This window comes from Peromyscus californicus, unplaced genomic scaffold (assembly GCF_007827085.1).
Source record: "Peromyscus californicus insignis strain IS unplaced genomic scaffold, ASM782708v3 Scaffold_17__1_contigs__length_78620276, whole genome shotgun sequence".
Classification (NCBI taxonomy): Eukaryota; Metazoa; Chordata; class Mammalia; order Rodentia; family Cricetidae; genus Peromyscus; species Peromyscus californicus.
In genome coordinates this window covers 28,588,686-28,615,108 of record NW_026294469.1, presented here as the reverse complement: position 1 = coordinate 28,615,108, position 26,423 = coordinate 28,588,686, and the positions used below count along the sequence as shown (strand labels likewise).

The following is a 26,423-nucleotide window of genomic DNA, read 5'->3' as shown; positions in this document are numbered from 1 at the left end:
TAACGGCCCCAATTGGGCATAAACAGGCGGAAATGCTCTGCGGCAGAGTGGCAGTCGGCATCTGATTTTGCCTGTCAGCTGATTAGGATTTGTTGGGCCCCGTGAACAAGGTCAAAACGAGATTAGGAAGAAAATGCCACGAGCATGACAAAGTCTCCCCGAGCGGCATCTCTCATCTGACCAGAATGAATGAGGGAGAAAGGCCGATGCAAATCTGAAATGTCAGCCGCCAGAGTCAAGGTCGAGATGGCAGGACGGCTATTCTGCCTGAAGAGGAAGGGAGTGTATGTTCTGGCAGTCTTCTAAACCTTGTCAACCTGGGATGCTCGGTGTCCTTTGTGTCACCCAGGTTCAAGAGTGAGGGGTCCGTGTCTGCTGCTCAGAAGCACTGACCAGGACATCAGCTAAGGAAAAACAAAAAGAAGGAAGAACCGCTGTCCTCTGCTTTTATGCACCTTCTAAAGCAGTCGTTCTCAACCTGTGGGCCGCAACCCCTCTGGTGATCAAGCGACCCTTTCACAGGGGTCTCCTAAGACCATCAGAAAACACAGATATTTATAGTATGACTCCTAACAGTAACAAAACCACAGTTATGAATTAGTAACAAAAGTAATTTTATGGTTGGGGGGGGATCACCTCAACATGTGGAACTGTATTAAAGGGTGGCAGTATTAGTGGCTCACAGAAAGGGGGTGCCTGGCCCCTGCCTCTTTGAGAACCACTGTTCCAGAGCTCTCCTAAGAGGAGAGCTGCCTGAGTGCTGGCCAAGTCTGGCTCTTAAGATTTGGAAGAAAGATGTCACCCCCGTTAACAGCCCCAGCACTTTAGCCTCAGATAACTCTGGAGTAAGCCTGCACCTCTGTGAATAACCCTACCAGGATTTGGTCTGTCCTCAAAGATCTGCTATTTTCCGTCTTCCTCAGGCCATGCCTCTGCAGTGGTATATGGGTACTGTAAAAGGTCTTCCTGTGACAGAAGAGGGTTTTTAAGTGGCCTAGGAAGTTTGAGAGAAGATATGATTTCTATCACACACAGAAGGACCTCAGAATCATGGGTGCTTAATAAGTGGCTTTGACATCTATTTTTTCCACAGACTATTTCCTGGTTCAGGGTTCAGGTCTATTCTAGAGCCAGACTTTCCCCCTAGATAATCTCACAGTCTCTTCCCATTCCAGATAATAGTTGGGCCAAGAGGCATCCATTGTCATCACTCAGGATTTTAAAACCCCCGTGCATATTATTTCCAAGACAGGTATAGATCCTTTATACATGTTGAAATAAATATATAAATTGAGGAATGTTAAAGTAAAAAAAAATAAATGCCAACATTAAGAGAACTATATCATAAACACATCTTAAAGAACTGAGGATCCATTTCCCAGGATTTGGACCATAATATTGCTAAACACTTAATAGCCCAGAAATTAGTATATATCAGCAATTAGGGATTGCATTGCCCTAAAAGGTGGAGGGGTGTGGAGGTGTGTGATAGTGCTCACACTGGATACAGTGGAGCAATGAAATAGAACAACAGCTTACACTTGTACCTTCGAGTTGAGCACGCCAGCACGTGCTTGGATACACTTGACTGTCATGGTGCTCTAGAGTTTGCAGGGATATGTGAGTTGGAAATCTCATCGAGGTCCTCAGGAAAGAAGGAGTCTGAGCCTGGAAGAGCTGAGTTGTCCAGGAGTGGCCAAGAACACAGTGTGCTCAGGTTAATGAGTATTATGCTGAGCTAGGGAGGGGGAGGTTAGTCACACGGTGACTAGGTGGGGGTGTGACTCTGGATAGGATGCTAGGTCTGTGTCTTTTGTTCAGGAAGGGTCTTGGAGCACATCATTCCAATATTACAAAGATCTTCTACTAGGTGATTTTGTTTCCATAGCCGGACAGTTCTCAGATCAGATCCACCAGCATGCTGACTTGCTCCTTTTCAGACACACACATGCTCCACAGACACTGTATTATTTTTCTATTGCTGTGATAAATCACCATGTCCAAAGCAACTTATAAAATGAAGAGGCTATTCAGGCTTACTGAGGGATGAGAGCCTATCACCATCAAGGCAGCAGCTGGGGCAGCAGGCTGAGCACTCACATCTAAAACCTCAAGCAGGAAGCACAGAGCAAGACAACCGGGAATGGTGTGTGGCTTTTGAAACCTCAAAGCCCACCCTCAGTGACATCCTTCCTCCAGCAAGGTCACATCTCCTAAGCCTGTCCAAACAGCACCACCAACTGGAGACCAAGCATCCAAATGCCAGGGACTATGGGGGACATACGATTGAAACCACCATAAACACCTTCTGGTTTGAACACTCATGGCTTGTGGAATCAAAGTGCAGCATCCAAAATGTACACACTGTCACTTCCTTCAAGAATTAACCCCTCTTTCTCAGCTTGAGAGACTGAACAAGAAACACCTGCCCTCCTCTGAATGAATCTCAAGGGTGTATTCTTCACACCCAAAACTTTGGATTTCAACATGTAACCCATTCTCCTGAATAAGAGCATGGACGGGGCCATGCTCACCACACAGCTAGCACTGTGCTTGAGGGCAGATATACATGGCACCCTCAGCCATGTTGTGTGTGTGACACGTACCATGGAGGAGGGAGGAAGCTGGTTCCCTTCCAGCTGGGCACCTAGCCAGCCTGTACTTCATCCATTCTTTCCAGGAAGATTGGGTTTGGTACTGATGTGATGGTGTCCCTCTGTGGGGCTTCTCTGAGAACCAATCCCCTTTGAGAGACCTATGGTCAGAGTCACGTGACGTCTGAGCCTCTTGCCTCGGCTCTAGGAGCCGAGCTCCTCAGGACTCCTCATTCTGAAGGCCCAGGAATGGCCCTGGATGCTCTTTCAGCAAAGAGACCACCAACCCCACTGTTAACTTTTCCGTTACCATAAGAAAGTACCTGACGGAAACAACTGAGGAGAGAAAAGGTTCACCGTGGCTAATGGTTTCAGGGACATTTCTGTCCATCAGTGGTGGAGAAGGCATGGTGACAGGAGGGCAGGGTGGTGGCTGTTCACATGGTATGGACCAGGAAGTGAAGAGAGCTAGACCAGAACCAGCGACAGGTGCGATCTTCCGAGACCTGCTCCTACTGACCATCATTCCATCAGCCAGGCCCACTTCTTAAAGACTCTCTAGCCTTTAAAATAGTACCCCAAGCTGGCGGAGACCAAGTAAGTGTTCAAAACACGAGGGACATCTCAAAGCAAAGAAAAACAAATGCCAACATTAAGAGAACTATATTATAAACATATCTTAAAGAACTGAGGATCCATTTCCCAGGATTTGAACCATAATATTGCTAACCACTTACTGTAGCACAGAAATCAGTGCATGTCAGCAATTAGGGATTGCATGAACCTAAAAAGTGGGGGTGTGTGGAGGTTTTCTCCCCTCCCCCCATCCTGCCCTCACTGGATGCACTGCACCAGAGTGACTGCACTGATCAGGGAGAGAGAACTTGGAGTCCATTTCCAGTTCCCCCGGGTCCACGGGCCTCTCTCTATCTGAGCCATCAGATGGGCAGGCTGGAGCCCACACACGCTTGAATGTTCGTTCACGCCTCCAGGGCTGAGCTGCCTGTGGAAGGGAGGTTCTCTTCGCCAATGATCGGAAACAATTCATCAGATGGTTTCAGTTGGTTTCTCTGATCCCTATCTTCTGAGACCATTTCACTGTCTACCTTCAGGCCAGGTGGTATGAAGATGACCACTGAAGAGGAACCAGGCTCACCTGAGGACTCCCCTAATCTAGCCGGGGTAGATGGGAAGTGTGGTGAGGAATGCTGGGGACACTCTCCGATGCCCCTCCCTAGCCCTAACCTGGTGGCCACTACCTTGCCTAGCTCCGTAGAATGAACTTGGTAGGGCTTGGCTCTGGGAATTGTGTAGACATATAGACAGACACCTACACCATGTGTGGGGACAGATGACCGAACAGAAAAGGGCTCCCTTTCATAGCAGCCTGATTTTAGAGGAGTGTCTTTCAACACTACCAGTTGTTTCCCTGGTGACAGAGGCCTCAAAATAAACAGGATTCTGCTCAGACGGTAGTACACTGGGCTCGGGCTTCTGCCCCAAGACAAACCATGCTAAAATAACACCCAAGGTAGTTGCTGTCACTGTCTGCCATCTCTGCAGTCCCAGGTCTGCTGCAGACTGTCAAGAGCTAGGGGCACTCAGAGCTTCATGGGTACTGTCGCGGTGGGGCGGGGTGGGGCTGTGTGGTGGTCTGCAGGCGGGGCCCCTCTGCTGATGAACAAGGGCCAAAGGCAGACCTAGAGGCCGGCGCTCTCTGCTCCCCCATCCACCTCCCTGCTTCCCACACAGCCCTCTGGGACTGGCATAGTGTCTGGAGGCGGGCCAGCAACCTGATGTGCATGCCACAGCCCGTCCGTCCCTCTCCCCACACAGAGCTGCAGTAATCCTGAGGTTCAGAGAGCCGGCTGGAGAGGCAGCCTCGGCACAGGAACCGTGACACCCAGAGCAAAGGCCACCAAGCGGATTCCAGCCTCCTTGGGAGCAAGTGGAGTGAGAATAGCCCCCAGCCTGACCGCTCTTCAGGTAAGAATTAGGGGGTGTGTTATAGCCAGAGCTGGGTTTGGCTGTGTTTATCCTAGACCGTGTATAAAGTAGGAAGAGAAGAAAGAGGGACAGAGGAGTGTTTTAAACAGTTAGCAGGGAGCCAGCGTGCCTGCCCGTGGATGGAATAGGCTCCCCTATGGCTGGCTTGAACTGAGGTGCAGCTGGCTCTGGAAGAAGGGCCTGCTGAGAGTCCAGACGTGGAAAAATAACACTTGCAGGTTAGAGACTGCAAAAGTAATCCTACACCCGGCTGCCCTATCATCATCGTTCCACCAACGCCAGCCTAAGAAGACCGGCGGGGGTGGGGACCATCTGATTGACGGAAGCCCTGGATGCCGCCTTGGAGAGCTGTGGAAGCTGAAAGCTATGACCACAGTGGGTCTGGCTGGCACTGTCTTGCTGTGTCATGCTCCGTCTACCCAACAGCCTAGAAACTCAGCTGCCTTGGAGAACCTGTGGGGGGGTTAGGCTTTTATCGGCTGCTTCAGAGAAAAGCTGAAGGTTTTAATGGGGTGGACTCTGGTGCTCCCTGCCCTGTCACCCAAGTTACTCATTACCTTCTGATCCTCTTTCATAGTCGCAGGTTCCTCTCAGGATCCCTCCCTTAGGCTCCTAGGGACTAGTACATACCGAAAGTGTGCAAGGCTCCTAGACAGAAGGCCTTGAGACTCTCAGACCTCTGGGTGCCCGTGTAGGAATTTCAGGTATTTAATTAAGGGCCATTTGCAAAGACCTCGCCTCCCATCTCAGTCCTGAGAGTTCCCTGTGTCTCAGCTGAGTTTAAGTCTCCATGCTTTCTCTAGGCCATTTAGCATCCACCGTTCCTTCTCTTCCTTCCTGTCCGCTTTGGTGACCAGGACCTCTGCTTTCCTCCTCATGCTGCACAAGGGGGGGGGGGGGGACACGGACAGGCATCCCAAGAGAGGCTGCTCTGTTCCCCTCACCCCCAGCTGCTGCTATGGCTTGGCACTGTGGCAAAATGTTGAGAAGATAGTTCAGCTGGCAAATGCTTGCTATACAAGCTTGAGGGCCTGAACTGGATCTCCAGAAGTCACTATTTTTTTGTGTTTTGGGGGTTTTGTTATTGTTGTCTTTTCAGTTGGGTTCAGTGGTGAATGCTTGAAAGCCCAGTGCCAGGGAGGTAGAAACAGGTAGATCCCTGGGGCTTGCTAGCCAGCCAGTGCAGCCTACTCACTGAGCTCCAGATCAGCAAGAAACCCAAGCTCAAACAGAACAGAACTAGGAATCAGAACATAAACAAGCACGACACAGGATGGACAGCTCCTGGGAAGGGACACCTGAGGTTGGCCTCTGGCCTCTGCATGCACATGGATGTGTGTATCTGAGAGTACACCACACACACACACACACACACACACACACACACACACACATACACACGCACACACACGACTGAGAACAAATGGCCTTGCTTTGGGGGATGGTGGTATCCAGGAAGAGTGGGCTGCCCTCATAAGGACTGTTTTCGGTGTGAATAGTGTGGCTTGATGGAGACTCTGATTCACAGCCACAAACTCCCTGGGCCTTTGTTTTCTTTGCATTGAGGACTGAAGGCTTCCCAGGAAAGTCCCCTCTTAAAATTGTATCTTGGAAGGCAAGTTCAACAGTTTACTGCTGAGGACAGCTGGCTGAGGACTCAGGAACACTTTCTCCTTGTTGTTACTGTCTTTTAAAGTATGAACACGTAGATTTGCTAATGAGACACTGAAAGGAATATATGAAAAGTTAAGTAAGAAAAAAGTTTTGTGTTTACATGTCCTTGTCTGGTTCTTAAAAGGATTTAAGGAAGCAGGTCACGGGTAAGTGGTTTGAGTCACAGGTGAGTGGTACCAACCATGCCAATGCTATTTTCAGAAGTGACAGCAGGTGGACACTTGGTCTACACTAGCAAAGAGATATCCAGCCTAGGGAGAGACACTGAAGCCAGCCTTTTTGCAGACATGCATTCTGTGGACTCTGAATAAGTTAATCAGGGACCTGCCACCCCGTGTGCCAGCTGCCAGAAGGGCAGAGACTACACCCACTTCTGCCTGTTGCCAAGGTATTGCTTAACTCACAATTTTCCTTGGTTTAAATTGCTAGGACAGGAGTCCATCCATAGTCATTCATGCCAGGGACATATTCTGCTTTAAATAAAATGTCTATTCACTGTACATAGATTGCAAGTGAGTACATCTTTTTCCTTAAGAAAGGATTCATAAACAGGCATTTTTTTTTATCAACTACCAACAAGGTGTCCCATAACAGAGGTGACTGGTTTCAGCCCCACCAGACCGAGAAGGGAAGGGAGCTGTAGAGTACACAGGTAACAGCAAAGGGTTGGGATGACAGGTTAATCCAGGGCAGAGGACAGGAGCCAGCTCTAGGGAAGTGGGACTGTAGGGAGAGAAGACGGAGAGGCAGAGGAGGAAATACTAGCTGTTTCCCTTCCTAAATCACAGGGAAAAGAAGCAATGCAGGACTGGGGAGAGGGCTCAGTGGGGGTCGTCACTGCCACACATGCCTTAGAGACCTGAGTTTGGACCCCCATTCCCATGTAAAGGCGTGGCGGCACACATCTGTAATCTCAGGGCTCCTGTGTGAGGTGGGAAGCACAAACAGGAAAACCACCAGAAGCTTGAGGTCCAGAGAGTCTGCATATGCACCAAGGAGCAAGAAAAGAGAGACCCTGATCTCAGACAAGGTGGAAGGCAAGGACCAGCACCTGAAGTTGACCTCTGACCTCTACATGCACATCATAGCAAGTGCATTCCTGCACTCACACATGAATGAATACACACACGTGCATAAACACACACACACACACACACACACACACACACACACACACACACACACACACACACATACACACACACGAAAAATGGTATGACAAGGTGGTGGTTAAATGCATGGATTCTCCAGGAAGGCATCCTGAGGTCCAAATTCTGACCCTGTTACTGATTAGTGCCGTGACTTGCCCCTCGGTTTCCTTGTTTATAAGAAGGATGATAAAATGCTAACCTTGTTAAGGGCCAGATCAAATGAGTAAGAACCTCAGTCCACTGCTTAGCTTTCAGGGAGCGTTACTGAGCACTGAGGAGGCTGGGGTGCCCAAGTGCCACCCTTTGGCACTTTTGCTTTGGCACGAGGCTCTGTTTGCATTTGTGAAGATCTGGAGACAGAACAGCTATTGTCCTAGTCAACAGTGTTTCTCATCCTTTCTGTATCCAGACACTGGGCTCAGCCTGTCAACAACCCAGAGAAGCAGGGGCTGGTACAGATGCAGGGCTGAGGTTCAGTGAAGGGGCCATTCACGGGTGGTCCCACAGCTACCAAGGGCCAGAGTCGAGTCAGGCTGTCCAACATGTCTGTGCTCTTACCTGGGGAGGCATCCTAAGAGTCTGGTGGAACTTGGTGACAGGAATTTAGCAACAGGTGACATCTGAAGACCCTAGAGAATAGGCTAGAATTTGGAACCACTGTTTAGAGATGGCAGGACCCTAGCTTTTATCATGGGCAGAGTCTCAAACTTGAAATTGACTGGCCACATGCACTCCAGAATAACCATGAATGCATCTCAAAATAAAATAATAAATTTACTTAAAACATTATGAGGAGGGTTTTGGGGGGGGAGATTTTTCTTTTTTTCTTTTTGTAACAATATATGGTTCTTGACTGTGAACTTTGTAGATGACATTATCTGTCTTAATGTCCAAAGACTGGACACCACTGACAGCCTTGGGTGGCAGGACCTTTGGAAACAAGACAGGTTACACAGGTACTGTGGCCCCCAGTCTTCCTGAACCAGGGAGTGGGTGGGGCTAGAGAATACAGGGAATGGGGGGAAAAAGATTCAGGCATGGAAAGAATGCTGAACCAGGACTCTCTGCCTAAGTTTAGAGCAGCCTGAGCTAAGTCTGAGGGTAACATTGGGCAACCTTGGTTGTAGAGATAGGAAGAATGGATAATCTGAAGCAAAGTGTCTTAACCTGGCGAGTTTACAGTGAAGGGAAAGATTTGACTTTTCTGAAGAGTATATCCATATGTCACATATGTTACCCCAGAGATCGGGTGTCTGCATAACCATTCAAGACCATCTTGCTAACCTCTGTCAAGGAGTGCTGGTGATGCCAACAGGTGTGAACAGGCATGCCTACCCTGCAGGAGGCTATGCTGATATGGAGGGTTACTCATGGGCATGACTCAGCTCTGCCCCTCCAGGAACTGTGCTTTGGTCCATTCCCGCTGGGCTCAGTGGTGCAGGCCTGCCTGGGCATTTAAAGAGACTATCTCAAAACTAAAAATAGGAAGAAAGAGGGGTAGCTGAGAAGGCCCATCTAGCATGCACAAGGCCCTAGGTTTAATCCTTAGAGATCAGATTTCTAACTCCTATGCATAGAAGTGATTCAGTGGTTCACGGGGGACCCAGGACTGTGCATTTCCTCAGTGATGCCAAGATGGTTCTTATGCCTTTGATCACAGGCCACAGTTAAAAAGTCTTGGATCTGGCTACCCACTGTGGGTCCTCCCTCTTTATTAGCAGTCAGGGGAACACAGTTGTGTGTGTGTGGCCTGAGTGGCAGCTGGCCTCTTCCTTGTCACGCTGACTTGCCTGACAGACCTAGTATAACAACAGTATTGTGTACAAGGCCCAGCTCCCATGGTGCTCTTCTCTCATGAATCCTTCACAACAATGCCACAAGGTAGATGCTATTACTACACACATCTCCCTAATGCAAGACATGGGCCCGTCACCAGGCAGCTATGGAGCCGGGATCTGAACTCATCACTGGCCGAGTCCAAATGCATAAGTGAGAGGCTGTTCTGTGTTGTCAGGTTCAGCCCTCCTTTCTCACCTTAGGTGGGGTGCCCTTTTCTCGTTCCCCTTCTTGTCTTGCCTACCTTTCCCAGGCTCACATGGCACTTCTCCAGAGGATGGCATGTTCCCATGCCCTCTACCCTTGTTGCATTCAGTAAGTTAGAAGGGTGGGGAAATGGGTGTGTGGAAGCAGGAGTGATAGGTTCAATTCACATGCTGAAACCACCCCAGCCCCTGGAACCCCAGAATGTGACCCTATTTAGAAATAGGGTCTTCTCGGTGATATCCGAGTTATGATGAAGTTGTTAAAATGACTGACGTCCTTATAAAGAAGGGAAAGTTGTCCACAGAGACAGCAGGACGTGAGGAGACACAGCCTCCCGAGAGAGAAGTCTGGAGCTGAGTCTCTCACAGCCCTCGGAAGGCGCCAACCTGAAAACACTTTTCTGTTGTTTCTCCCATCCATTCTGTGGACCTTCCTCAGCAGCCCTGGCCAAGTCAAGTCATATAGGAAGCCATGTTCTGAGTGCTTCCTCTGGGCCCTGACCTTGGAATGTTCTAGCTGAAGGTCCACACACTGTGCCAAGTTGGAGCAACATTTGAGAATTTCAACTCTGAGTGCCTTTCTTTCTGTTGTCTTAAGTGTTGCGCTTGAGAGTACAAAACGGCCCAAGGCTCAGGAGGGTAGGACTGAAGAGAAGGAGGGAGGGGGGAGAGAAAGAGAAGGAGGGAGGAGGAAGGACTGAAGTGGGGACTGTGGTAGGGTTTATGAGTGCCAGTAATGACCACGACAAGTTCGTGCAGCTCACTTGCGAGAACTTCCTGCGGCCAGGGAGCAAGCCAAACCCTGTTCTCATTCCTTCTCTGTTGCTGGGTAAACACTAAAAACAATTTGGGATGACAGGTGATAGCCTGTCTTCAAGGGAGGCCAAAGCAGGAACTCAAGGCAGGAACCTGGAGGCAGAAACTGAAGCAGAGGACACGGAGGAACGTTGCTGACCGGCTTGCTCCCTGCTTCTGCTCAGCTAGCTCCCTTATAAAAACCCAGGACCACCTGCTAGAGGATGCCACTGCCCACAGTGGGGTTGGCCCTCCTACACCACTTAGCAGTCAAAAAAATGCCCCCACAGACACGCCCACAGGCCAATCTGATGGCAGCAATTCTTCATTTGCGGTTCCCTCTTCCCAAGTGTGTCAAGTTGCCAGCCACGAATAGCCATCACAGGTGCTTAAGCTGTTAAACCACAGAAAGCTTAGCAGTGGTTCTCAACTTTCCTAATGCTGAGATCCTTCAGTACAGTTCCTCATGTTGTGGTGACCCCCCAATCATAAAATTATTTCATTGCCACTTCATAGCTGTAATTTTTCCACTGTTATGATTCATAATCTGCTATGCAGGATATCTGATACCAGACCCACCAAAGGGGTCGCAACCCCACAGGTTGAGAACCGCTGGCTTAGAGGGTTGTGACTCATTTCAGAACAAGGCTAGAGGCGCTGGTGCGAGGCAGCAGCAAGGAGCCCAGGAGCTGGATGTCAGCTCCTCAACTTCACAAAGCTGCAGGATCCGAGGGGAAGAGAACAGAGTTCAGTCACAGCACTCCCTCAGCCGTGGCTATCCAAGTGTCTGAATAGACACAGTGTATCAATGACTTTTCCTTTCTGTGATCAAATGCCTGGTAGGAAGCAGCTTAGGTCCGGAGGGTTTATTTTGGCTTACGGAGTAAGAAATAGAGCCCATCAAGACAGGGAAGGCATGTCTGGTACGAGGGCAGGACAGCTGACCACACTGTACCTGTAGACAGGAAGCCAAGAGGGACAGGAAGTAGGGCCAGTCTGCACAACCTCACGGCCCACCTCTGATGACCTGCTTCCTCCGTCAAGGCTCCGCAGCCTTCCAAACAGCACTCGCAGCTGGGGACAGATTCAAATGTGAGCCCGTGGGGGGGACATTTCACATTCAAAACACAGCAGATAAGTTGTCTGTGGTCAGTAGATCCCATTCATAAACTAGGCAGCCAGGCAGGGGTCATACTTTAGGTGACTGGACCTCACAGGAAGGACACAAAGGTCCTGGGGACAGAGCCCCCGCTTTCTGCTTCTGCTCCGCCAGCAGTAGCAAGAACTGGTATACACGTTTGGGGATCCAATTGTTCAGCAAGCGCTGGGCATGGTGGGCAAAGGTGGGCAAAGGAGGGGACAGAGGAGAGTGACAATCAACAGAAGAGAAAGCTGGTGGGGTCAGGTATGAAAAGGGACAGAAGTTGCTGGGTGGGGAAGCGCAAAGGCCACAAAGATAAATGTGTCTTAGCTATGACATCATACAAGAAGCTGTGAGCGCTGGGCGGTGGTGGCGCACGCCTTTAATCCCAGCCCTCGGGAGGCAGAGGCAGGCGGATCTCTGTGAGTTCGAGGCCAGCCTGGTCTATAAAGTGAGTTCCAGGAAAGGCGCAAAGCTACACAGAGAAACCCTGTTTCGAAAAACCAAAAAAAAAAAAAAAAAAAGGAAGAAGCTGTGAGCAAATGTGATGTAATCTCAGCACTTGGGAGGCTGAGGCAAGAGGATCAGAGTTCAAGACCAGCATGGGCTACATAGGTGGAGCCTGTTTAGAAAGATTTAAAAAAAAAAAAAGGCAGTGCACCGGGCCTAGGGGTGGGACCCTGGCTTGTATTTGCCATCCCACCAGGTACCTGACTACTCCACACTGCAGTCCCTTCCCTGGAAAACTCACCAGTAACAAATGTCCTAGAAATAAGTCCCCGGTCACAAAGTCTGCTATAGAAAACCGAATGCAGATTCCTTGCACGTTCCTTGTCCACCACAGAAGGAATCCCTGCCTCCTCTGGATTTAAAGAGAGACACTGGAGATGGTTAAGCAAGGGTGAATTCATGGAGTAACTTGGGAGGGGAGGGAGCAGCCATGACGGACTTGAGGGCACCCCTTGAGCCCCCGTGGACTCCCTTCTTTTCCTCTGCTGGCCCTTTCCTGCCTCCAAGGCTTTGCAACTGTGCCATCGGCTTGGAATGCTCCTCTTAAGAGTTCCTCACATAGCAGAGTGTCTTGTTTTGTTTATTCTCAGCCTCGGGCCTTACCTCAAAGAGGCTTCCCATTACTCCAGTCTTAGCCTGTCTTTTCCTCTGTGAGCTTACCCCAAGCAGTGGTTGTCTTGCCAAATTTTAGAAACATTGTTCTTGCCTATTCTAGTAGAACAAAAGCCTGGCAGGCAGGAACCAGTCCTTGTCTGTCTTGATTCCTGCCCCCCACCCCCCCCAGTACCTAGGACAGAGGCTAGCCACAGAGTAGGAGCTCAGCAGCCAGCTATCCAGTCAATGAGCCAATCCCTACATCTTGGGAGTAAGACAGCCAAGGCCCCGGGGCAGCAGTGGGGCATCCTGCTCATCTCTGCTATCCTTACAACCCTTTGCATCTGGGAGAGCAAAGCTGTAAAACCCGAGTCCAGAGCCTGCCAGCTCTCAGCTGCTCTGGTATGGGTGGCTTAGTGGCATCTCCGCAGTCACTTTAGGCCAGTGTTTCACAACCTGTGGATGGTGACCCCTTAGAGGTCGAATGACCCCTTCACAGGGGTTGCCTTAGACCATCAGAAATATCAGGTATTTACATTATGATTTATAACAGTAGCGAAATTACAGTGATGAAGTAGCAACGGAAATAATTTTATGGTTGGGGGCGGAGGGGGGGGGGAGAATCACCACAACATGAAGAACTATATTGAAGGGTCGCAGCATTAGAAAGGTTGAGATCCACGGCTTCAGGCAGACCAAAGCTCATCTGAGATGTGTTAGTCACATAAGGATGAATAACCTCGTGGCTGAGGCGCATCTAAAGTAAGTGGGTAACATAGAGCTCTCGGAAAGGGCATAGGGATTGAGCTTCCCCAAGGTTGATGGGAATAGCAGAGTGGTTCACACTGATCATCCAGTGTGTGCGCAGCGCCCTCTGGAGACTCTAGAGAAAGAAAGGACTTCTCGAAGGTGCTGCTTTCCCTGTGCCTTCCTCAGAATCCCTGTCAGAGTTTGACACAGCCAGGGTGGGAGTTAGGAAGAAGTGCTGCAGAGCCTTGCCCTGAGGAGAGAGCCCGCCCCTATCTCAGAGTCACGGGCTGAGTGGGCTGGCTTTTTGGACTAAGTTGCATGGCACAGGATTCCTCCTTCAGGTCAATTAGTATGTCTGGTAGAGGGACACTTCTAAATGGTAGATGCAGGTTAGGTTGAAAATGGCACATTTTAAAGGTTTCTTCCCAACAGTGAAATTTTCATGCAGTTAGCTGCATAAAATCCATTCTCATTCTCCCAGGCCAGCTCAGGGGAAGCAAAGCCTTTGGGCTCCAGGTAGAAGGTCAAGAAGTCTCCCATCAGCTCTCATTCTTACCCATCTTTCTGGAGCGTGTGGTGCTCAAGTGTGTAGCATAGTGGTCAAGGACAGAGGCTATGGGGTAGGACAGTCTGGGTTCAAACTCTGGACCCAGCACTCCATAGCTGTGTGGTCCCAGACAAGTTAAACGTTTAAAGCTTTATTAAATAAACGTTACAGCGGCACCTACCTATCCCTCATGGCTCTTGCCAGGAATATGTGAGTTAATACAGGTGAAATGCAAAGTGCCTGTCAGAGCTGCCTCAATGTCAACTGTTCCCATCTCAGAGGATTAGACATTAGCGATAACACCCACAATGTTTTAACACACAATGCATAGATAGCAGCTAACATTTCCTCAATGAAATGTGAGCTATTATCACTACTGACAGACTCTGAAGCTTAGCTAAGGATTCTGGAAATCTCCACACATTTTTAAACTTAAAGAAAAAAAAAAGTACTGGACCACAAAGGTTTCCCCCCTGCCCTGCTTATTCTGGCAGCCCCACCCTGTGCCTCCAAAAAGGAAGATTGTCACTCTGGGCTTTTCTTCATATCAGGAGCCTGGAATGAGCCAGCAGAGCTCTCTGAAGTCCTGAAGGCTGAAGCCCAAAGCCCAGAGTAGATGCAGGTTTGGCACACGGAGCTGTAGATGTCCCCAACAATAACTAAGGACATGCAGGCTTTTGTTCTTTTGTCCTATGCACACAAGGCTTTGGGTTTCCTACCCAAGGAACCATGGTTCCTCAATGCAGGGCCTCCCCGGCAATTCTGCTCAGTGTATCCTGGGGTTGGTATCACTTGAAAAGGGGTGACAAAGACTACAGGGGTTGCTGATAGTGGCAGACTGCAGAGCCGTAGCCTGCCCGACGCTCCACCCACCCTCCTAGCTAGCTAAAGAACTCTTCTTTCTGCTTCCCTCTCTATGAGAAAGCCCTGACAAGCGGAGGGCTAGAGTCAGACTGGAGGTAATACATGAAGCAGGGCACGGCTGTCTCCCTTGATGCTTTCCATTCCCTGTCCTGCCCTTGTGACATCTCAGAATTGTGGACATGGAAACAGCCAGTGGTGATCGGCATCTCAGGGGTCTGAGAAGCGCTTGCCTTGCACCAGGTGACCATGAGCACATCACTTGGCTTCTGGAGCAGCACAGAGAGATGGAGTCTGGCAAAGGCTCCAGGCTGAGGTCTGGAGGAGGTGATGCTGGCCGCACCCACATCCCCCTCAGCTCATCTTTTACCCTTGCGGCTCAGCAAGAAATCTGGATGTAAACCCGGCTGCTCTCCTGGGGCTCTAGACAGCTGCTCACCGAAGACTGATACTCTCCCAAAAGGAAGCTGGAACGCTTCCAGTCCCACTCTGGCCCTCCCTGATACTCCCCCACCTCCCACTGAGGCCTGAGGGTTTGTTGCACAGCTGGACCGGGGTGGATCCAGAGGCAGTCAGGGCAAGTAAGCAGGGAGGGCGTTTCTAAGGCCATGTCCCAGTTGTTTCTAGTGACCCATTGACCTGACCCTCCCTGCCTTACGCAGCCCCAGATTGAGCCAAGCCTTTGGAGGGCGGCTTCACCTTGGGGTAGCTGGCCTGAAACTACTGTGCTGGGTGGGCGGTGTGGATCCCACACTGGATGGATGGGCCCTGGGGGAGGGCAGGAGAAGGATGAGCCAAGGAGGGCCTCATCACGTCTCTCCTTCTCAGAGTTCAGCAGTCAGATGAGGGCTGGGGGGGGGGGCCCGTGTTCTAGGAAGTGACTTGAAAATCTTTTAACACGTCTTGACTGTAAGATGGAAATCATCTTGACTGTCTAACCTGACCTGGTGACATGAAGTCTTTTCATCAGGCAGGACAGCACTTATATGTAATCCTAGCACTTGGGAGGCTATGGCAGAGGCTGGGAGTCTGAGGTTGCCTGACTACACAGTGGGACTGTTGTGTTTTGATTTTGCTTGTTTGTTTTGCTTATTTTAAAAAGCATTACGGGCTGCAGAGACGGCTCTTTCTTTTTTTAAAATATTTTTATTTTATAATTAACTTAATTTCATGTATCAGCCATGGATTCCCCCATCCTCCCTCCTCCTGCCCTCCCAGACCTCCCCCCCCCCCAATCCATCCCCCATTCCCACCTCCTCCAAGGCAAGGTCTCCCCTGGGGATTCAGTCCAGCTTGGTAGACTCAGCCAAGGGAGGTCCAGTCCCCTCCTCCCTACACCAAGGCTGAGCAAAGTGTCCCAGCATAGGCCCCAGGCTCCAAAAAGCCAGTCCATGCACCAAGGACAGGTCCTGGCTCCACTACCTGCCCCCCCACCCCAAACAGTTCAAGCTAATAAAGTGTCTCACTTATCTGGTCCAGTTCCATGGGTGCTCCTCAGCCATTGGTTCACAGTTCATGCATTTCCACTAGTTTGGCTATTTGAGACGGCTCTTTCAATGAAGTGCCTGGATCCCCATCACCAACATGAAAAGCTGGGTACCACAGAGCACATTTGTAATCCCAACACTGTAGTGGGAAGTAGTGGGAAGGGGTATAGGGATGTGAGTAGAGACAGGAGGGACCCTGACATTCACTGGGCAGCCAGCCTTTCCCTGTCAGGGAACTCCAAGGTCAGTGAGAGACTCTGTCTTTAAAAAAATTAGGGGGAGAGTGATTGAGGAAGCTAGTGTCTGTGTCTGGCCTCCTCATATGTATGCATGCACACACACACGTGTGCACCTACCTGCACACAAACTTGTGTACATGCAAATAGTACACACACACACACACACACACACACACACACACACACACACACACAACTTAAGAAAACATCTCATACACTGCAGATGGAGGAAGGGACTTCTGGTAGAGAACACGGAGCTGTCCATTTGTCAATGGTGACAGCCCTGACAGTGTTTTCCTGTGTTCAGATCCTTTTCTTCCTGGCTGGCCTCACATCCTGCTAGTCTGCGTTGGCGAGCTTATGTTGCTCATTATCTCTCCCCATCCTCTCTCTCCTCACTCCACCCAGGGGGGTTATTTTTAACCTGCACTGTAATGCTAAGACCACGCAGGACACACTGCCTCCATCCACAGCTAACGGCTGCCCGGAAAGAGAGCCCTCTTCCCAGAGTCTTTCTCCCCCTCCCCCTGCATCCTATCATTTCATATTTAGTTAGCATGAACTTCCTGAGGGAATCTGCACAGGCTACAAGGACAGACAAGCAGTGGTCCCTGCTCTCAAGGCATTTACATTCTAATGTAGCAGAGCCCAGGGACAGAGTAAGAGAAAGAACGCGCGCGCGCGCACACACACACACACACACACACACACACACACACACACACACACACACGCCATGCGTGCGCACAGACAGTACACCAAAGAAGAAACTAGTGACATTAGCAGACTGTGACAGGTCTGTGTTGGAAAGAGAACAAGGAAGCCTTGGCCCAGGGAGACGATGATAAACAGGATAGACAGACAAATGTTCCTGGAGGTGATGGAAGCGGATAGAGATGAAGCCATGAGTAGGCAGAGAGTCTTCTCTTCCTGAGGTGGGAGGAGCCTGGTGTGTTCTAGAATGTAACAGAAATCCCAGGAACTGAGGGGAAGTGGTCTGGGTACGGCTGAGAGGCATGCCATAAGCAGATGATGGCTTTGGAGCCATGCTGACCTGAGGCTTTATTCTGACTGCTGTGGAGAACCATCAGGCAGTGGGAGGCAAGGGGCGATGACAGTGGTTTAAGCCATCATTTGTCCCCTGGCAGGAAAACAAACTCAACAAGGTGGCAGGAAAACTGAAGAGAAGTGTGAGAGACAGAGGTCAAGGGCTGTCCTAGGAGGAACAGGCTGGCAGCTCCAAATTTGCCAATCACTGAACATTTTCCCTCCAAAGGCTGGCAGAACTGTATCCACAATCCTAAGACAGAACAAAGGAATGCCCAGCCCCCACATCACAGATGCTTAGTAGAATCTATATACTCCTGATAGCCTATTGCCTACAGTGGCTACCTTTACTGGCTTTCTAAGTACAGTAAGCTTTTTGTCCAACACTGGCCCCATTTGAGTCTTCCAGAAGGTGTGGAAATACTATTCTCATTACACTATGGTACAATTTCTGTCCTTTACGTCTTTGGAAGGGGTGTAAAGCCAAAATGGGGCAAATGCACTTGTGTGTGTGTGTGTGTGTGTGTGTGTGTGTGTGTGTGTGTGTGTGTGTGTTAGTGCAATTTGAACCTAAAGGCTTGTGCATGTTAGGCAATTGCTTTACCACTGAAGTACATTCCTAGTCCTCTTTACACTTTTGATTTTGAGATGAGGGCCTAACTAAAGTGCCCTGACAGGTCTTGTGATCCTCCTGCCTCAGTCTCCTGAGTAGCTGAGATTAAAGGATTATATCACCAGGCTCAGTTCAAATCTGTCATTCTTAAAGAAGTTATGGATTTTTGTGTGTGCTTTTAACATGTGTGTGAGTGTATGTGTGTGTGTGTGTGTGTGTGTGTGTGTGTGTGTGTGTGTTTCTCTTGCTGTGTTGCAGACTGAACTTGTCAAGTGCCTTATACATGCTAATAAGTGTTCTACCACTAAGACACAGCCCAGCTCCACTACCATGTTTTAACATCTGCACAGAAAAGCTTGAGGGAGGTCAGCAAGATGGTTCTATGATTAAAAGCACCTGCTGCCAAACATGACAATCTGAGTTTGATCCCCAAATTCTATAGTGTGGGTGACTCATAAGTAAAGGCAACTTATTTCTTATGATTCTGAATGTTGGGAAGTTCAAGATCAAGGAGCCATCAGACCCAGTGTCTGAAGCAGGCTGACTTCTTTTCCCACATAGTAGAAGGGTGATGGATCTCTGCGGCCCAGCAATCCCTTGAGCGTGGGCTCTACCCTTGTGGTCTCCTCACTCCTAAAGGTCCTCACCTTCTAATATTATCTTGGGGAGGGGGGCTCACCATGTGAATTTGGGGACACACACACACATTCAGACAGTAGCATTCATGTTACCATTAAAAAGGAAACTCAGCCGGGCGGTGGTGGCGCACGCCTTTAATCCCAGCGCTCGGGAGGCAGAGCCAGGCGGATCTCTGTGAGTTCGAGGCCAGCCTGGTCTCCAAAGCGAGTTCCAGGAAAGGCGCAAAGCTACACAGAGAAACCCTGTCTCGAAAAACAAAAACAAAAAAAAAAAAAAAAAAAAAAAAAAGGAAACTCATTTGAGTACAAAAAGGGAGCATATTCAAGGGCCAGCTGGCATGTTTTTGAGCCACTGTCCTTCAGAACAGTTGGAGCTGAGATGTTTTGAAATCCTCCCATTTCCTCAGTGCAACTCACTAGTCATCTTTCCAGTATGTTCTTGGTGTAATTCTGCCGCAATGGGGTAAGTTAGAAAAAAAACCCATTGGGACTAAAATGTGGGTCCTGAACTTAGGCGACTAGATGTCTTTGCAGCCTGCCCTCTTGACAGTGTTGTGACCACAGGAGAGCCTTTCATCAGAGCTTTCGGTCCCTGTGAATCAATGGGAAGGATGTTGGGTAGAGCAATTTGTGAAGCGGGGGAGCTTATTCTCTGATTTGGAAACAACCTCCCTCCCATCCTTTCCTGTGGAAACTAAGGAAGATGAATCTTAATATCCTCTATCTTTATGGCTCCTTTTCCTCATTTGGGATTGGAGGGGAGGGGGAGTTGTTGAAATCGAAAACGTTAAAGTGGTTCTTTTTCATTCCTTACCAAGAACTAGGTTGGTTGGCCTAGAGCTGAATTTAAATAATTCTGTTGTTCACAGCTGCATAAAGAGTTTAGTCTTCCTTTTCAGAGAGTCAGCTGTGTTTTGTAACTGTCTATCCTCAACTCTAAACAAATAGAGAAAGCAAGAAAGAAAGCAGGATACATCCTAAATTGCTCTCAGCTTTACAGAACAATCCAGAAATAACTACCTCTGCTGTGCCGACGACAGACAGAGCCAACTTTGCTGAGGTACTGTGCCTTTGTGAACAGGCTGCTGCTGACGAGCACATAGTAGGTACTCAGTGGGCTGTGCGGGAGGCGTAGCATGGGCAGACACTTCTCGTACCAACCGAAAGCTGGGAAGGAGTGAAAGAGAGCCCTCATTTCATCTAAACACTGGCTGGCCCTGTGGGGAGGGCCCGAGGGTGACAGATGATTAAATGAACAGGTGTATTTGAGTTTGTCAGTTGGGTGTAGAGAACATTTTTCTTCTAAATCAGAGCTCTTAGAAGACGTCATGGTGGAACTGTGGGGGGATTTCTTTTAACCACCACTGGAGGCACTACGTGTAAAAAAACACTGTGGACGGCAAGGCCAATTCCGTCTGGCTATGGGAACCATTCCAAAATCTTAGTACATGTGGTGGTGTCTGCCCAATCTCAAGATCACAGATAGCACATCTGACTGTACGGTAACACACAATGGCTATGCACTGGGTTGGTGTTGGCCAGGGGCCTGCCACACTGCAGGACGATCAATGATAAAATGGCTTTTCTTGGGACTAGGGAGATGGCTCCGTGTCTACAGTGTCTGCTGCACAAACATGACAACTTGAGTTTGATCCCCAGAACCCACATAAAAAGCCGGGCATGGTTGCACACTTCTGTAACGCTAACATTTGAGGGGAGTGGGGCAGAGACAAGTAGATCCTAGTCATTGAGAGTGCAGCATTGACTGACAGACCCTAGAGCTTATCTTTTGAGGTAAGGTGGGGAGTGATAGAAGATGGCCTTCTCTCACACTTCTCTCACACATGTACAAAAGTGCATGTGCGTGTACACACACACACACACACACACACACACACACATCTGCTTGCACATGCATAAACACTAACACAAAAGAAACACAGTAAGATGGGTTTCTTTTCTCAGCCTATTACAAGCCTTTGAAGGAAATGACAAGCCGGGTTAATCACTCCTTTTCACTGCTGTGACCTAAAGACTTGACAGAAACACAGGAAGGAGGGGAGGTTTACTTGGGTTCACAATTTCGAAGGGATTTAAGTCTCTCGTAGTGGAAAGAACATGATAGCGGGAACGGATCTGCCCATGAAAGTGAGAGTGTGAATCCAAGGCTTGCTCACACCTGCTCACACCATGGCTGATAAGGAAGCCAAGGCTGTAGCAGGAACCAGGGGCAGATGGAACCTTCCAACAGCCAGGCACTACTTCCTAAATGTTCCAGAGCCTCCAAAATAGCACCACAGGTTAGGGACCAAGTGTTCAAAAGATGCATTTGTAGAGGTCAGTTCAGATTCAAACCATCACACAAGCCAACCCCTCAGTCAAAGAAGGAATGAAGTATTACTAGGTGAAGCAACACACCATGAAATCAAGAGAGAGGAAAAGAGGGAGGGAAAGAGAGAGGGAAGGGAGGAGGGAAGAAGGGAGGGAGGGAGCTTATTGGAGAGACCAAGAGAAGATTTGTGTGGTGGGGGTGGGGAAACTTGACACAGGCCTCAGAGGATGGAAGACTTTCTATTTTATTTTATTTGTGTGCATGTTTGTGTGTGTGCATGTACAGACAGGCACACGTGCATATGTGTGCAGAATCTAGAAGGGTTTGGTGTTGTTCCTTTGGAAGGACACACCTTGTCTTTTTCTCTTATTTATTTAGGTGTGTGTGTGTGTGTGTGTGTGTGTGTGTGTGTGTGTGTGTGTGTGTGTGTGTGTGTGTATGCTTTCATGTGTGTGCAGGTGTGTGTCTCAGTCACTGTTCTCTTGCTGTGAAGAGACACTGTGATCAAGGCAACTCTTTTTAAGAGAAAGTATTTAATTAGGGGCTTGCTTACAGTTTTAGAGGCTCAGTTCTTTATCATCATGGCAGAGAGCATGGTGGCATGGAAACAATCATGGGGCTGGAGGAGTAGCTGAGAGTTCTACATCCTCACCCACAGGCGGGGCTGGGAAGAGATAGGGCCTGGCATGGGCTTTTGAAAGCTCAAAGACCACCCCCAGTGACGGATTCCTCCAACAGGCTGCACCTCCTAATCCTTCTCAAATAGTGTCACTCCCTGATGACTAAGCATTCAAATATATGAGCCTATGGGGGCCATTCTTATTCAAACCACCACAATGGTGTGTGTGTGTGTGTGTGTGTGTGTGTGTGTGTGTGTGTGTGTGTGTGTGTGTAGGCTAGAGGTCAAATTCAGGTGTCATTCCTCAGAAGCCATGTTTATTGAGACAGGGTCTCTCATTAGCCTGGAATTTTCCAATTAGGGCTTATCCATCTGGCCTACAAGCTCCAGGCATTCTCCTGTCTCTGCCTCTCCAGCACTAGGGTTATGAGCTTACACCACCATACATGGGTACAGGAGATTTACCTCAGATCCTCATGCTTGGACACCAAACACTTTTCTGACTGAGCCATCCCCCCGCCCCACCCCCTGTCCTTAAAAAAACGCTGTCAATGAGCAAGAGATGGAGAAGGGCCTTCCAGGTCAAGAGACTAGCATGGACCAAGTTATGAGGGCACAGAGTTCTTGGCACACAATGGGGAAGAGGGAAGAGCCCACACTGCTAAGATGGGGAAGAGTATAATAGGAATGAGGCCTTTCACACCAGCTTTGGGGTCACTTAAAGGCTTGGCCAAAAACTTGGGGGCCTTAAAATCCATGAAGTAGAAATCAAGGGAAAGTTTCTGAGCCTAGAGTTGGTAGTGTGGGCCTCCTTCAGAGGGGGGACCTCAGAGCAGTGGGCAGTAGAGACCGGAGTAGCAATTCTGAGAGTCTTGAAGTGAACTCTGGGGCTCCAGTGTGCATTTCCCATTCTGTTGAGATTCTTTGTGGTCCGTCTCTAATGTGGTCCATCCCTCAATCACGAGGATCCTTACTGGCTCTCCTCCAGGATTTGATCTCTCCTTAAGGTTTCCCCAAGACACAGCATGCATGATGTGGGGGCAGGGCATTGTCTCTGGACAACGTGGTGAGTCCTCTGTAACACCCCCTCTTCAGGTCCCAAGCTGTGGTTTCTTTCTACATCTCTTTCTGTCTTTGCTCTCCACCACGTGCCTATGCCCCGCCCACTCTGTACAGCCTCACCTTCATGGCCTACCAGAAGGTCAGTGCACAGAGGGATGGCTGTCCCTCACCTTACTTGAGCCACACCCACAGGCAGATTAGGCACTTGCTCTACATACAGATAGATGTCTGCACCCTCCCATCGAATGGTTCTCCATCCTCACAATCAGAGATAGCTCTGATGACCCATTGGCCAAATCCTCTTCAAGTAACTCCAGAGCCATCCTCTCTCTTCAACATTCATGGCTTAAGTTTTGGATTTTTTTTTTTTTTTGGTCAACTTTAATTCAATAACTATTGTCCAGCCTGGACTCTCCTGAGACACCACGGTGAGAAACCTGTGTCGGAGCCCTGACCTACACTGGCATGCTATCTAGAAGAGCAGCTATAGGATGGGGAGCTGGCCAGGAGGTAAAGTGCTTGCTTCACCTGCACAAGGACCTGGGTTCAATCTCCAGAACCCTCACAAAAACGCTAGGTGTGGATATACATTCTTGGAACCCCAGCACTGAGGAGGTGGAGGCAGGAGGATCCCTGATACTTGGCGGTCATCCAGCCTTACCAAATCACTGAGCTCCGGGTCAATAGGAGACTCTGTCTCAAAGGAGGTGGGTGACATTCCTGAGGGTGACTTCCGAGGTTGTCCTCTGACCTCCAGACACATATGTACATGTACCTTCAGATAAGCACACACAGAGAAAAGACAGACACTAATCAGGAGCTGGAAGACGGGTGACGTTTTCAAAGATAGAAATAGAAGGGGCTGCTGGCTCTGTATGGCTTCTGCCTGCCGTTGAACCCACCACCAGACTGTCTTGTAATCTTTCCGGAAGCATTTTCCAAACTTTCTTCTCAAAAAATATCTATACCAGCCTCACTTTGGTTTACTTGCTGCACAGTCTACGTGTAATGGAATGACGTCATGTGAGGTCTTTTATGAGCTAATTTCAAACTCACGCTAGCCCTGGACATCCTGCCGCTCAGTGGCCTCAGGCTGGGGAGATGCCCTCTGCTTTCCCACGGGCCTTTGTTCAAGTGATTCCTTTATTCTCTTCCCACATGTGCAAAGCTTATTTGTCCTTCTGGAAGAGACACCTCATTTTCCCACAAAAGCTCCCTACCCCGTATCCTCAGCTCCTGGTACTGGCCTCGTGGCACTTAGCAGAGCCTGATACGGTGTTGGTGATTTAATGTTTCATCCACTCTCAAAGACACAGAGACTGTCTTATTCATCCTGAATAATCCTAATAACAAAAATAACAGCTACAAGATGAGGTTCTACAATGTATGCTTTACTTATGAGCTAGCCTCTGGGATGGTGGCTTCCCTCTCCCCGGGTCACAAACATGAAGGGAAGGAGTTATGGTTGCTTACGCCTATAGGTGAGGTGACTCAAGCTCAGAGCAGTTGGCCAACTTTGTGGCTTTAAATCCAGGAAGCCTTCCATTGAAGTCCATGTCTCTAAGCATGATTCCAGCTTTATTCTCTTGCTGGGTCTAGCCAGGTCTCTTGTTCACAACAGCCTTCACAGGCTGGCTCACTGACAGGACAGGGAAGCCCAGAGCAGCCTCTCCAAGGCCATGCTGTAAGTCACAGCCACTGAGACTTGACAAATGCCAGTTGTCAGTGCCCACGTCTTCTCTTGCACTCAATATCTAGATCAGTGGTTCTCAACCTTCCCAGCGCTGCAACCCTTTAATTCAGTTCTTCATGTTGTGGTGACCCCCAACCAAAACATTATTTTTATTGTTACTTCATAACTGTAATTTTGCTACTGTTTATGAATCATAATGTAAATATCTGATATGCAGGATATCTGCCATGTGACCTTGGTGAAAGGGTCCTTTGACTCCCAAAGGGGTTGCAGCCCACAGGTTGAGAACCACAGATCTAGGACACAAGGGTACCACTTTCCAGTGGAAAAATAAATGTTTTGAACTGGTTTACCACAAAGGCTTAGATGGTAGTTTAGTTAGTTCAGGTTCTTTGGACCTAATTTGACTTGGGCCGTGGCATGTCCCATCACACGGCCCTACTTGGACCCAGGCTTCCTCCTGGTTGTGGCTGCCTCCGTCCAGGCTGGAAGACTGTAACAAAGCACAGCCTCTTCTTCCCTCCTGACTAGACCTAGCTTCTCCAGAGGAGAGCGGTGTGGCTCCCAGGCCTGTCCCCATGTGTTACCCTGCTCAGATCCAGACAGGCCTGCTTTTGTGAGCACGAGTGGGTGGGTGGCCCTCTGTGGCATCCCAAGTCAGTGGGAGCAGGGCCAGAGGGGCCACTGGGTTGGAAAAGTCAGGAAAGGGAAAGAGTGGGAGAGCTGGATGCAGACAGCCACCAGCAGGCCAGCTGTGGTGCTGTCTCCATTTCTTTCTGAGGCATGAATAAGGTGAAAGCTGGAGGGTGGAACCCAGAGCCTGGGCTCCTCAGGGTTCCCAAGTCCGCCATATCTGTTGGTAGATAAGACTACCTATTGTGTTCTCCCTCTTCTTTGTCCATTCAGTCCGTGAGGGACTAGGAGGTTGGTAGCAGCTGTAGCCCGAATGTCTCCACCAACTCTCATTCTGAAACATCATCCCCATTGTAAGCTATTCAGAGGTGGGACCAGGAAGCCCCTAGGGGAGGTGGCTGGGTCATGAGGGCCTTGAACAGCCTCATAGAATGATGAGTTATTGAGTTATCTCCAAGGTAGATCTTCAAAGTGTGTGTGTGTGTGTGTGTGTGTGTGTGTGTGTGTGTGTGTGTGTGTGTGTTTATATAGTTTCTAATGCAGATTGTTCTCAAACTCACTATGTATCCAAGGAAAATGACTTTGAATTTCTGATCTTCTGACTGGGATACAGGCATATGCCCCCTCACCCAGGTTAGGTGAACCCAGGACCTCATACATATCAGGAAAGCACTCTGCCAATTGGGCTACACCCTTGCCTCCAGGGTAGCATTCTTCTTTTTCAGTTTTTACATTTATTTGCTTATTTATATGTGTGCACATGTCCATACACACATACTAACACATGCCATGTCACATGGGTAGAGGTCAGAGGGAAATTAGCAATAGTTAATTCTCTCCTTATACCATGTAGGTCCTGGGAACTGAACTCAGGTCATCAGGCAGGGTAGCAAAAGTCTCTAGGGTCTGAGCCACCTCACTAGCCTCAGGGTAGGTCTACCCTGACTCTGTAATGTGTCTCTCTTGCCATCTGATGCCTTGTGCTGCCAATAAGGAGAGAGGAGAGTCCCCACTCAATGTGACCTCTTGTTCTTGGGTGTCCCAGCCTCCAGAACCATGAGCTAAATAAACCTTCATTCTTTACAAATTACCCAGCAGGTGGCTCCACTTTGCAACAGAATGTAGATTTGTTCTGTTTCTTTCCTTGGCTTGAGCTTGGCTTGGCTTATCAGCCATGTAGGCATCTTTATATGCCACTCTGTGTGCCATAGCTCAGCTTAACTGCCGTGTTTTTTGGAAGACAAGCCAGAGGATGCACAGACAGATTGGCCATCTGATGAATGAGTGATTGATGTTGGCCAGTCTCATGTAGCACACCACACTTTCCATGCTTCATTGATGCCATGCTGCTAGGGACCTCATGAAAACTATACTACACACAAGGCATCATAGGA

General features: G+C 49.1%; 2 protein-coding genes across 7 annotated transcripts in view; one reads left to right on the top strand and one right to left on the bottom strand.

Annotated features, from left to right (window-relative positions):
• Nucleotides 1-26,423, bottom strand: part of Arhgap26 (Rho GTPase activating protein 26) — a 729,500-nt gene that overhangs the window by 476,165 nt on the left and 226,912 nt on the right. The gene's annotated exons all lie outside the window — the stretch shown is intronic.
• Fgf1 (fibroblast growth factor 1) overlaps nt 1-26,423 on the top strand; it is a 97,870-nt gene that overhangs the window by 6,747 nt on the left and 64,700 nt on the right. Inside the window, exon 2 of one of the 3 annotated variants that reach the window (XM_052742072.1) lies at nt 4,431-4,580. The gene's annotated coding sequence lies outside the window, so the exon portion shown is untranslated. Of the gene's footprint in view, nt 1-4,269; nt 4,581-26,423 lie in introns of those variants that run through there. The other 2 variants (XM_052742074.1, XM_052742071.1) reach the window with 2 other exon arrangements.